Below are 12,335 nucleotides of genomic sequence, written 5' to 3' on the forward strand. Positions count from 1 at the left end.
TTTACTTTCATTTGCATTGGTAGAACACAATTTCACTGTTCAAGTGTAAACCAATCTAGGAATTACCCAATCTGCATATATTTTTATGCTGGTAGACTGATTGTTTTTCACAGTGTCTTGCTACTTGTCTGAGTACTTGTATTATTATTAGAATGTAAAGTGGTGTGTTTTGTTTTTCTGAATTATAAACATTTGATGTGTGTTATAGGATGCTGGTAGGCCCTACTTAGGAAGTAAGATGGAGGAATCTGATAATGACAGTGACTATTTGCCTTATCAGGATGAAAATAGTTCTGATTTATAATTACTAGACTTGGGTAGTGGTGTATTCTTGGTATATATATATATATATATATATATATATATATATATATATATATATATATATATATATATATATATATATATATATATATATATATATATATATATATATATATATATATATATTTTATTCCAATATTCATGGCGCCAGGTACTTCAAAGTATCCATGCCGTTAAGTATTATGATTAGTGGCATGATATGCCGCTAATCATCTACCTCTTTCAATGGCTTCGAGGTTTTAAATGTCTATTGAACCTTCTTTTGAAGGTGTCAACAGAGGGATTTGCTGGGATAATATCCCCAGGAAGATCATTCCAGATAGAAATGCAATGCCAGATGAAGCTGTTCCTCAAGTACTCTGTTTTCAGTGTATCCTCCTTTAGATAATTGGACTGAGCTGTGTGTCTTTGTGTCTGCCTTGTTGGCTGGACAAAGGGGGGCACAATTTGAGAGACCTTGTCTGAGGGAGGTGAATTCATGTACTTGTAGAAAACAGCCATCGACGCTACATCAAAACTTTCATTTAGAGGCTGGAGCAATCCTTGTGTAGAGGCGCAGCCTGCCATATTTGCCCTATTCTGGATCTTCTGAAGTGGTGCCAACAGTGTTTTTGGAGCACCAGCAAATAGCGGGCATCCATATTCAGCTATGGGTCTGATGCAAGACTTTGCAGCAAAGAGTAACTTCCAGCTTTCTTGCGCAGGAGGTTCTCACCCGATCAAGGTGGTTGTTCCAAGAGAGATCAGTGGAGAAATGAATCCCCAGTAGACGAAGCTCATCGACTCTCTTTATAGCTTCATTTTTGAAGATGAAACTGGAGTGTTCATGTGGCACCTTTGATTGGGTAATTAGAAGCTCCTTTGTTTTCGATGCACTGAAGTTGATCATCTGTGCATCAGACCACTTTTCAATTTTCAGAAGATCCATCTGTAGGGAAAGGGAGGCTTGTGTTGGGTCTTTGTGTTCAGGGATGGCTGAGTGTGTTGTGGTATTGTCGGCAAAGTGAAGCAGAGGGTTTGCAAGGTTGTCTCCCATGTCGTTTATTTAGATAAGGAAGAGCGTAGGTCCCAAGACACTGCCCTGGGGTACCCCTGCTTTCACTGGATATTTGCCGGAAATAAACCCGTCAAGAACAACCTGCAGTGAACGATCGGAAAGAAAGCTCTCAATCACTTTTAACAGACATCCACAAACACCATACACATAGAGTTTCTTTAGCAGGCCACGGTGCCATACTCTGTCAAAATCTTTTGCAATGTCAAAGGATAGTAGCCTGATGTTGTATCCCATTGCCAGTAGTTCTATCCACTCCTGATACTGGGCCACTAGGCAGTCTAATGTTGAGCATTTCCAGTGGAATCCATATTGGCAATCGCCTAGAAGGTCATTTGATTCCAGGTACTGATGAAGTGTTTTATTGGAGACGCTCTTGTAGACTTTGCCAACACAGGAGAGAAGGCTAATAGGCCTGTAGGAGACCACTCTTGTTGGATCGCCTTCTGGCTTTAGAGTAGGTATAACATGGGTTGACTTCCATGTTCGTGGGAAGGTTCTGGAGCAAAAGCACAGCCAGAAAAGCAATGACAAGGGTCGAGCTAGTTTGGCACTGCAGGATTTGAGGACAACATTTGGTATGTTGTCAGGACCCGTGGCTTTGGTCACATCCAGATGTTGCAGAATGCAAAGGATCTTGGGAGCAGAAAAATTCACATGTTCCAGGACAGTGTCGGTTTGGTTGGAGAATTTTGGCACTTCTCTACCATCATCATCTAGATTCAAGAATTCGGCAAAAGCCTTAGCAAGAGCTTCAGCCTTTGCCTGTGGATCTTGTACCACTGTCCTGTTACTCTGGAGAGAAGGAATTGCGGTCCCCTTGGACGACGGTAAAGCCTCCTTGACAATTTTCCACCAACTCTTTGCCGACGCAAGTTGAAGCTTGGTGGCAAATTTCTCCTTATACTGAACCCAGGACTGCTGAATCGCTCAAACTGCATCTTTGCATGCATTTATGAATGCAATTCTGTTCTCTTTGCTCTTCAAAAGTAGCCATTGCTTGTATGCCTTTTGCTTTGCTCTGATTGACTTCTTACACTGGGCATTGAACCAAGGTTTGTCCTTACTAGACACATGGATCCGCTTTGAAGGGATATGCTTTTCAACAGAGTCAACTATAGCCTGCTGGTACTTATCTGCAGCTTTCTCTGGGCCTTCCAGGAGGAAGGCTCTCCACTGCTGAGAAAAAAGAGTGTTTCTCAAACCGTCCGAATCACCTCTTTTGTATAGCCAGATTGTTTGTTCATGCTTTACTGGAGGCGGAATACGTAGGTTTCCACATGCAACGACGGCAACGTGGTCACTGGTGAAACCATGAGCGTCTACCTTAAAGGAGTCAGGAGGATCTTTAAGGAAGAGGTCAAGACGAGATGATCCATTTGGGCCATGATACGTGTCAAAATTGACAAGTTGTTCCAGCCCGTAAGAGAGAGATAGATCATACAAGTCCGACCCTTCCCTATCAGTATTTTTGCTGCGAAGCCACACGCTATGATAGACGTTGAAGTCTCCATGAAGGATAATGGCAGACTTAGCGTACTTGCCACGAATATATTCAAGGGAGGTTTCAAGGGAGCTGGTAATCTGGTAAGTTGGAGGGTTATACACAGTACCGACAATCACGGATTTATTTGGGAGGGTCACCTTGAACCACAGAGCTTCTTCACCTGCTGAATCTGGTATGTTCAGGCATGAATAAGGTATATGGCTCTGTAGATAAACAGCGACACCTCCTCCTCCGTATTTAGCGCCGTCAGTACGCTCTTGATCCCGCCTGAGGAGCGTGTATCCCTGTATGGCAACCTCACTGCTCTGTATTTCTTGGTTTAGATTGGTCTCAATGATGCACATGATAGATGGCTTGACCAAGTTCACTAAATGTAGGAACTGGTCAAACTTAGATCTGAGACCTTGTACATTGCAGTGGGCTACCTTAAACTGGTCTGTTTGGATGGTCGGTGGACGTGCTACAGGTCGTTGTCAAAATCGCTGTTTGGTTTGAGGCTTTTTGTTGTTAATCATAACCAGGTAAAAGAAGCTTTGCTGGGTGGTTAGCCCAACAAAGCCCATAAATCCATTGCCATGCATCATTAGACTGGGAACGGTGCCACCTGCCACGCACCTCATTACCGCATCTTCAACATGGAGGTGGTTTTTCCCAATTTAACCCTCTGACCAGGTATTCTGTAGTTTACACATGCAGTAGGCCTAGCTACTGGCTTAATATATATATATATATATATATATATATATATATATATATATATATATATATATATATAGGCTATATTTGTATTTTTTGGAAGCCCACCTCCTTCTTTCACAAAACAAATCCATGTGGCTATGCGCCTGTCTGAAACACTTTTTCTTTTTAGTATATATATATATATATATATATATTTAAAAATATTTACTTAACCCTTTAGCAGCACTGGGCCAAAGACCTGTCAGTTCTGATGTAACCGTGGCTTCACATATTTTTGATAACCTAGTTCTCTTTATTTTTTATAATATCTTTATTATAGGGCTCATGCAAGTTTTCAGAGTTAAGCAACTGGCATGAAACTCAAAACTTATCTTAAAATTGTTTCAGTCCGGAATAGCTTTCAGTCCACTTGCAGATGAAATTCTAGAGATTTATCTTTTATTAAACAAAGATAGTCTTATGTCTTTCCAGAGCATCAATTGGTGGAGGAATATGTCTCCCTTTAAATTTTGATTGAAACTTTTTTAGGAAATTTTGTTGGAAAATAATGCTTTTTGGTATTTTCACGGAATAAAATGATTTGCATTAATAGCTTTTGAAAAATTCATCCCCCTTGCCTCACTACATTTTTTTGAATCAAAATATCTGATAGTTCGTTTTTCATGAAGCTTTTGAAAATACTCAATGAATTCTAAAGCAAAGAGCCTGTAACATCTGCCTAATTTTGGAATAAGGGGGAAACACCACCAAAAAGGAAAGTGATTATGAAATTCAAATAATGTATTCAGCACATGTGAGAACCTTACTGTAGAGCAGTGTTTTCCAGTCTTTTTTAATCCCATGTATTATAACAAAGATTTTCATCATTGAGCACACTTTCCCACATAGTACTATTAACCACCAATGATATTTTGAATAGATTGATTTTATTTATTTTTCAACGTATTAGTAAAGACTGAACTTTAAAGGCCCACATTAGATATTCATCATAAATGAAAAATGATCATATTTATTATTTCAGAAAAAAATACTTAATCTATTTAAAATTCTTTTTCAGCAAAAATTAAAAGAAAAAGAACGATTTGTTGGTTATTGCTGTGAGTAAAATTCAATCCCAAACTTATTTTAAAGTACTTCCAAAGTAATAGAAAGTATTGCATGTGTTTTTTAACATTTTATATAGGTTTGCGAACAGAAAACTTTTATGTTTCTCAGTGGAGCATTGAGCTTGAATATTTCAGCTAAGCTTTTTAAATTTCAGACTAAATGATGAGAGGCAGAGTCTTGAGTCCAAAGTTGCATGAAGCTTATTTCTATGTTTGTTCTTGATAAATGCATAGGATGAAAACGCCCTCTCAAGATGTATTGATTTTTGGACAGGGAACAGATGCTTCAGGGCTACATCACTTTGCTTTTGGAAATTAAAGTGCTATCTTTAAGGAAACCTTTATAATTGTTTGATCTTTAGACTATGTTGACCAAATACCCAAAATTTCAGTCAAATGTCCTTATTGAGAATGACAATTTCTCAAAACTATTTTCTAGGTTAAATCCCCCTTGTACGCTTTGAAGATATGCTATCAAATTCATTGATTATTCAGTTACTGTAGATTTTTAACTGTCCAGGGCAGCCAAGTGAAACTGACTGTGTATTTGCCTCAATTAGTGAAAGATGGGCAGTCCCAACGTCTTTGGGATCACTGCTATGAAGCAAGGTAATTGGTTTTGCAGCTGATTAAGCCAGTATGCTTTATATTCTGTTACCTTTTTTTTTAAATGCAGGACAAATACAATATTCCATTTTTTTTCTGCTACTTTTATGAACAAAAATAATCAAAACCAAGTGTAAAACCTCTAAATCATTTCTTAACTAAAATCCTGTTAATCATGGCTTTTTGTTGCCTCTGTGTGAATTGATAAATGATTACCTTCTGAATAATTAACTAATCATCAATTTTAATGATAGTTTTTCCCCCGTTAAATTTTTATTGTATTTTTAAGAGGGAATGAAAGAATATCCCCATTTTCTTGAAAATTATATTAAAAAAAACTTTCCAAAAAAAATAAATTTTCCTAAGAAAAGTAAACGCCATATTAAAATTAAGCTCAGCAGATACAAACACCGGATAAAATACAAACTAGAAACAACAAAAATTACTATTAAAGAATAAATGAAACCCAAAACAAACAAAAATTAAATTGGCTATAAAAGCAAAAAAAAATCATACAACAAGTACTAATATATAAATGAATAAATCATATGAAATTACTATTAAAGAATAAATGAGACCCAAAATGAGCAGAAATTAAATAAAGAATCATAGCAAAAAAACATACAGCAAGTACTAATGTAAGTAAATAAAATACCAGAAGTTGTTATGAAAGTACAAATGAGACCCAAAACGAACAGAAATCAAATAAACTGTTATAACAAACAAACATACAATAGTTACTAATACAAATGAATAAATAAATCTTAAAATGGATGAAACTTAAATTGAATATGGAAGCTGGAAACAAACAAAAATCACTACAAACAAGAGTACGGGTTTTGCCTCCTTCTCTCACTGTAAAAATCTATCACCTACTGCGTAATTGCTGCTTTACTGAAAACTAAATGTGTCTTGAACAGTCTTGAAAAGTACAAATAAAATCAAATTGAATATTTGATATATAATTATATCAATTGTTGAAAAATAATCAGTTTCAAGATTTTATTTTGCTGAAATTTTTATTTTTATTTTCAATGCAGTAATAACTAGAAAAAAAAGTATTTGTAATATATTCGTTTTCAGTCAAGCACCAATGACAGAGTAGGCTTTAGACTTATACAGCTAAGGAAGGGGGCAGTATCCAAACTCTTGTTTATAGTGAAACTTAATTTGTCTGGAACAGTCTTGGAAAGAACTAACAAAATTAAACTGAACATTTCATATATAATGATATTAATATTAATTGCTCATCACTTCCAAATTTAATTCTACTCTAATTTTCATGTTTATTTTCAATGTCTTAATAAGTAAAAAAGAAAATATTTGTAATTTAAATCATTTTCAGCAAAGCGCCAATGAAGCAGTAGGTTTTAGACTTTTACAATGAGAGGAGGCAAAACCCAAACTCTAGTTTATTTTGTTTTTTGTTTCTTTCAAGCTTGATTTGCATATTCAATTTAAATATCACTTGTTTTAACTTTTATTTATTGATTTATATTGGTACCTATTGTATGTTTGTTTGCTATGATTATTTATTTAATTTCTGTTCGTGTTGGGTTTCATTTATTTGTCAATAGTAATTTCTTGTAACTTATTCATTTATATTAGTACTCGTTGTATGTTTTTTTGCTATGATTGTTTATTTGTGTTTGTTGTTGTATTTTTTTTTTATTTTTTTTTTGCTATGATTGTTTATTTGTGATTTTGTTGACCCCTGAGTTTTTTGTTATTTGATCTTCAAACTATTTTCAGAAAAATGGCTGTCTCAAAATTCTGATCAGATGTAATCGGGGGAAAAGGGGCCTTCGGGGGGGGGGGCTAGTTGCCCTTTGATTACTTTTGACAACTAAAAAGGGCACTAGGGATTAACAAAATGGCTATCTCAAAATTTTTATTGGGTGGGTTTTGGGAAAAAAAGGTTGGGCTAGTTGCCCTTTTCCCCCAGGCCCTGAGGGGCTGTGTCAACCCTGGAGCTTTTATTATCTGATGTTTGAACTAATTTTAACAAAATGTGTATTTCAAAATTTTATTGGATGGATTTGGGAAAAGAAGAGCGTGGGGGGGGGCTAGTTTGACTCCTAAAAAGTGAACTAGAACTTCAATTTCCAATCAAATGAGCCCTCTCTAAAGATTATACAATAATTCCTTATATATGAACCTTACATGTCCCCAGGGCATAACTTGCAACCCTAGGCCCTGGTGGATTGAGTTGACCTCGGAGTTTTTATTATACGATTTTTAAACTATTTTTCACAAAATGGCTATCTCAAATTTTTTATCGGATGTATAAAAGGACGTGGGCCCATTCACTTTTAAGACATTTGATGAAGGATTAGTTGTTATCATGGCTCATAACAGGAGTTCTCTGAGGAGTATAGAGAAGAGGCTAAATTCAAATCATTTCTGACTTAAACATAAATATATAAAATAGAAAATAAAAGAACGTTTATTGACAAATGTACTTATAATAGCTCTTGAAACAATTCAATAAGAGAACTTGGGTATTCAAAATGATAAGACAAACTTAATCACACTCTTGTATTTCCTAGGTGCCTTAAAATTAACTCACCACATCTTTCTTAAGGGAATTTGATATTTTGAGGTTTGTATAACCTAGACATTTCTTCCCAAAAAAAAAATGACTTTTGAATGAAAATTTTGAACAGATTTATTATGACACACAAAGTTATATTTGCACGTAATGAGGGGGAGTAAAGTATTTGGACAGTTTGAAGTCAGAAAACAATTCTGACTTTATAATAGGCAGAATAATTGTACATAACACATTTTGCATGCAGACCCACTATACTTTACCCCCCCCCCCCATGTGCAAATATATAGCCAAAATTTGTTTCTAAAGTAACAAAGAAACTGGTTTGTTCTCGAGTCTTACATATTGTAAACCTTTGTGAGTGGCATATATTTCACAAGTACTGGAACTTTTGATGGAGAGAGAGCCAGATTTCCCAGTATTATTTAAAAACAATAAGAAATTAAATGAAAAAAAGTTTTCTTCAACTGAAACTAAGGAGCAATATCAAAACTTAAAATGAAAAGCAATTATAACGTATATGAAAGGGGTTGCCTCCTCCTCAAGACCTCGCTCTTTGCGCTAAACTTTTTTTTAGAATTTAAAAACAAAGCTTATTATTCTAATTAAATGGTCATTGTGTTACAGGAATTGTTCTTAAAGAATTAGGACAGCAAGTCAAAACTTTAGCGTAAACAGCAAGGTCTTGTGGAAGGGGCAACTCCTCATATACGTAATAATTTCTGTTCGTTTTAATTATTGATCTTGCTCCTTGCATTAAGTTGAAAATACTTGTTTTTTTTAGTTTAATTTCTGATTGTTTTTAGGATGGCACCCCCCCCCCCACCCACCCAGAGCCCTCAGGGCAAGGGTTGTAAGTTATGCCCTGGGCGCATATAAGGTTTCATAGAAAGCGTTGTTGTAGAAACTTGAAAAAGGGCTCATTCGATTGGAAATTTAAATGGATAGTGCCCTTTTTAATAGTCGAAAGTGATTGGAAACCAACTAACACCCCTTACAGGCCCACCATTTCCCCAAAAACATTCAATCAAAATTTTGAGATGTCCATTTTGTTCAACGTAGTTGAAAATTCTGGAAATTATATCTTTGAGCATGACACTCCCCCCAAGGTCTTTGGGGCAAGGGTTATAAGTTATGGCCTGGGGGCATATATGGTTCTTATGGAAGGAATGCTCGTATAAACTTTAGAGAGGCCTCATTTTATTGGAAATTGAAAGTTCTAGTTCACTTTTTATGTGTCAAAAGATATAGGAGGGTAACCAAAAATTTTTAGATAGCTATTTCTTTAAAAGTAGTTCAAAGATCATATAACAAAAACTCCGGTGTCGAAACAACCCCCCTAGGGCCTGGGGGTAGGCGTTGTAAGTTATGTCCTGGGGGTATATATGGCTCTTATGGAAGGGATGTTTGTATAAACTTCAAAGAGAGCTCATTTGATTGGAAATTGAAAGTTCTTGTTCACTTTATAAGAGTCAAAAGAGATTGGAGGGCACCTAGCCCCCCCCCTCCTCCACAACCTTTTATTTATCAAACCTATCTGATAAGAACTTTGAGATAGTAATTTTTTTTTAAATAGTTCAAAGACCATAGAATGAAAACTCCGGGGTCGACACAGCCCCCCAGGGCCTGAAGGAGGGCGTTGTAAGTAACGCCCTGGGCGAATATATGGTTCTTATGGAAGGGATGCTGGTAAAAAGTTCAGAGAGGGCTAATTTGATTGGAAATTGAAAGCTGTAGTTCAGTTTTTGAGATTCGAAAGAGATTGGAGGGCAACTAGCCCCCCCCACGCCTATTTTTTCCCAAATGCATCTGATAAAAATTTTGAGATAACCATTAAGTTAAACAATTTTCAAAATTTAGATAACAAAACTCGGGTGTCGACACAACCCCCAGGGCCCCTGAGCAGGCGTTGTAAGTTATGCCCTGGGGTATATATGGTTCTTATGAAATGGATTCTTGTATAAACTTCAGAGAGGGTTCATTTGATTGGAAATTGAAAGTTCGAGTTCACTTTTTAATAGTCAAAAGAGATCCAAGGGCAACTAGCGCCCCCCTCCATGCCTTCTTTTTCCAAACCCGTCTGATGAAAATTTTGAAGTAGATATTTTGTTAAAAAAAATTAGTTGAAAGGTCGGATAAAAAAAATTCCGGGGTCCATACAACCCCCCAGGGCCCGGAAGAAGGCATTCTAAGATATTCCCCAAGGGCATATATGGTTCTTATGAAAGGGATTCTCGTATAAACTTCATAGAGGGCTAATTTAATTGGAAATTGAAAGTTTTAGTTCACTTTTTAAGAGTCAAGAGATTTAAGGGTAGCTAGTTTGCAATGATTGTTTATTTAATTTCTGTTCGTTTTAAGTTTCATTTATACTTCAATAGCAACATATGTTTTTTTCGTTTTAAGCTTGATTTTCATATTCAATCTAAGCATTACTTGCTTTAAGATCTATTTATTCTTTTATATTATTACTTATTGTATATTTTTCTTATGATTGTTTATTTAATTTCTGTTCGTTTTGGGTTTCATTTATTCTTTAATAGTAATTTCTGGTCGTTTTGAGTTTGAATTTTAACAGGTATTTGTATCTTCTGAGCTTAAGTTTAAAATGTCCGTTACTTTATGTTGAAAAACTTATTTTTCGGAAAGTTTTTTCTTCATTAATTTTAGATAAAGAGCAGAACAATCTTTTTTTGAAAATACAATCTCAATTTTAAAACCTAAAACTTGTAATGTAATTGGAATTCTTAAGATTGAGGTTGTGCATGTTTTTACGTAAATATGAGTGTCTAAATAGTGTTGCTACAGTATGATATCCAAGAACTGCATTACTTCAGTACTGACTGAGTGACTAATGTCATCCATATAATTTCCAGAATTTTCAACCACATTGAACAAAATGGCTATCTCAAAATTTTGATTGGATGTGTTTGGGGATAAGGTGGGCACGAGAGGGGGTTAGTTGCCCTCCAATCACTTTCGACTATTAAAAAGGGCACTAGCCCTTTGAATTTCCTATCGAATGAGCCCATTTTGAAGTTTCTACGACAAGGCTTTCTATAAAAAGCTTATATGCCCCCAGGGCATAACTTACAACCCTCGTCCTGGGGGCTGTGGGGGAGTGTCCTCCTCAAAAACATAATTTATATATGGAAATCAACTACATAGAGCCAAATGCCTATCTCAAAACGTTGATTGCATGGGTCTGGGGAACTGGTGGCCATGGAAGGGGTGTTCGTTGCTTTCCATTCACTTTTGCCCCATGAAAAGGCCACTAGAACTCTCGGTTTCCAATTGCATGAGTCCCCTTTGAAGTTTTTTGACGACTCCTTCAATATGAAGTGCCTCTGGGAAGAAAAAAAAACAATAATAAATAAATAATAAAACATTGGAGCCTTATGGGCTTTACTATAGGTAACGCTATAGTGTTGCCTCTGAAAGATAGATAAATAAAGGATTTTTTGAATCACAAGAATAATACCTAAAATTTGCTCTTTTAAATTTGACACTAAAGGCAAGATTCGTTAAAACCAAACATATAGTGACTAATTAAGGTTAAGTGTTAAATGCTGAATTGAGTGTCCTATAAAAAGTAATTTAATTTGAGTGAACTTTACATTATTTCAGTTTTCCTTTTGCAGATAACCCAAGAACCCAAACTGGAAAGAAACTTTTTCAATGTGATATGTGCAGGAAATATTTTACTATGAGGTGCAATTTACTTGTTCATGGAAGAACACATACTGAAGTAAAACATTACAAATGTTCATTATGTTAGAAAACTGTCCGACAAAAATCCAACCTAGATGATCATGGAATAACTAATACTTGATTAAATCATTTCAAATGGGACTTTTGTGATAAATCATTCCGCCAAAAATCTACCTTAGCTTATCATCAAAGAACTCATACAGGAGAAAAACCTTTCAAATGCGACAGTTGTGATAAAACATTCAACCGAAAATCCTACCTAACTGTTCATCAAAGAATTCATACTGAAGAAAAACCTTTCAAATGTGACATTTGTGATAAAACATTCAACCAAAAATTCCACCTAAACTATCATCAAAGAATTCATACTGGAGAAAAACCTTTCAAATGTGACATTTGTGATAAAACATTCAACATAAAATTCCACCTTTCATCTCATCAAAGAATTCATACTGGAGAAAAACCTTTCAAATGTGACATGTGTGATAAAACATTCAGCCAAAAATCTTACCTAACTTATCATCGAAAAACTCATACTGAAGGAAAACCTTTCAAATGTGACATTTGTGATAAAACATTCAAACTAAAATCGCCCTTAACTGTTCATCAAAGAATTCACACTGGAGAAAAACCTTTCAAATTCGACATGTGTGTGAAAACATTAAGCCGAAAATCCTACCTATCTATTCATGAAATAATGTATACTGGAGAAAAACCTTTCAAGTGTGACTTGAGCGAGAAAATATTTGGTCAAAAATCGACCCTATCTTGTCATCA

The 12,335-nt window shown here is 35.5% G+C and overlaps 1 long non-coding RNA gene across 1 annotated transcript in view; it reads left to right on the forward strand.

Moving 5' to 3' along the window:
* Positions 1 to 11,613, forward strand: part of LOC148944485 (uncharacterized) — a 40,665-nt gene extending 29,052 nt beyond the window's left edge. The window contains exons 2-3 of the long non-coding RNA XR_016142862.1: positions 5,130 to 5,299; positions 11,489 to 11,613. This is a non-coding gene — a long non-coding RNA (uncharacterized LOC148944485). The remainder of the gene's footprint in view (positions 1 to 5,129; positions 5,300 to 11,488) is intronic.
* The last annotated feature ends 722 nt before the right edge of the window (positions 11,614 to 12,335 follow it).

Source organism: Artemia sp. Qi Xiang Cuo, chromosome 14 (assembly GCF_049724085.1).
Source record: "Artemia sp. Qi Xiang Cuo chromosome 14, ASM4972408v1, whole genome shotgun sequence".
Lineage (NCBI taxonomy): Eukaryota > Metazoa > Arthropoda > Branchiopoda > Anostraca > Artemiidae > Artemia > Artemia sp. Qi Xiang Cuo.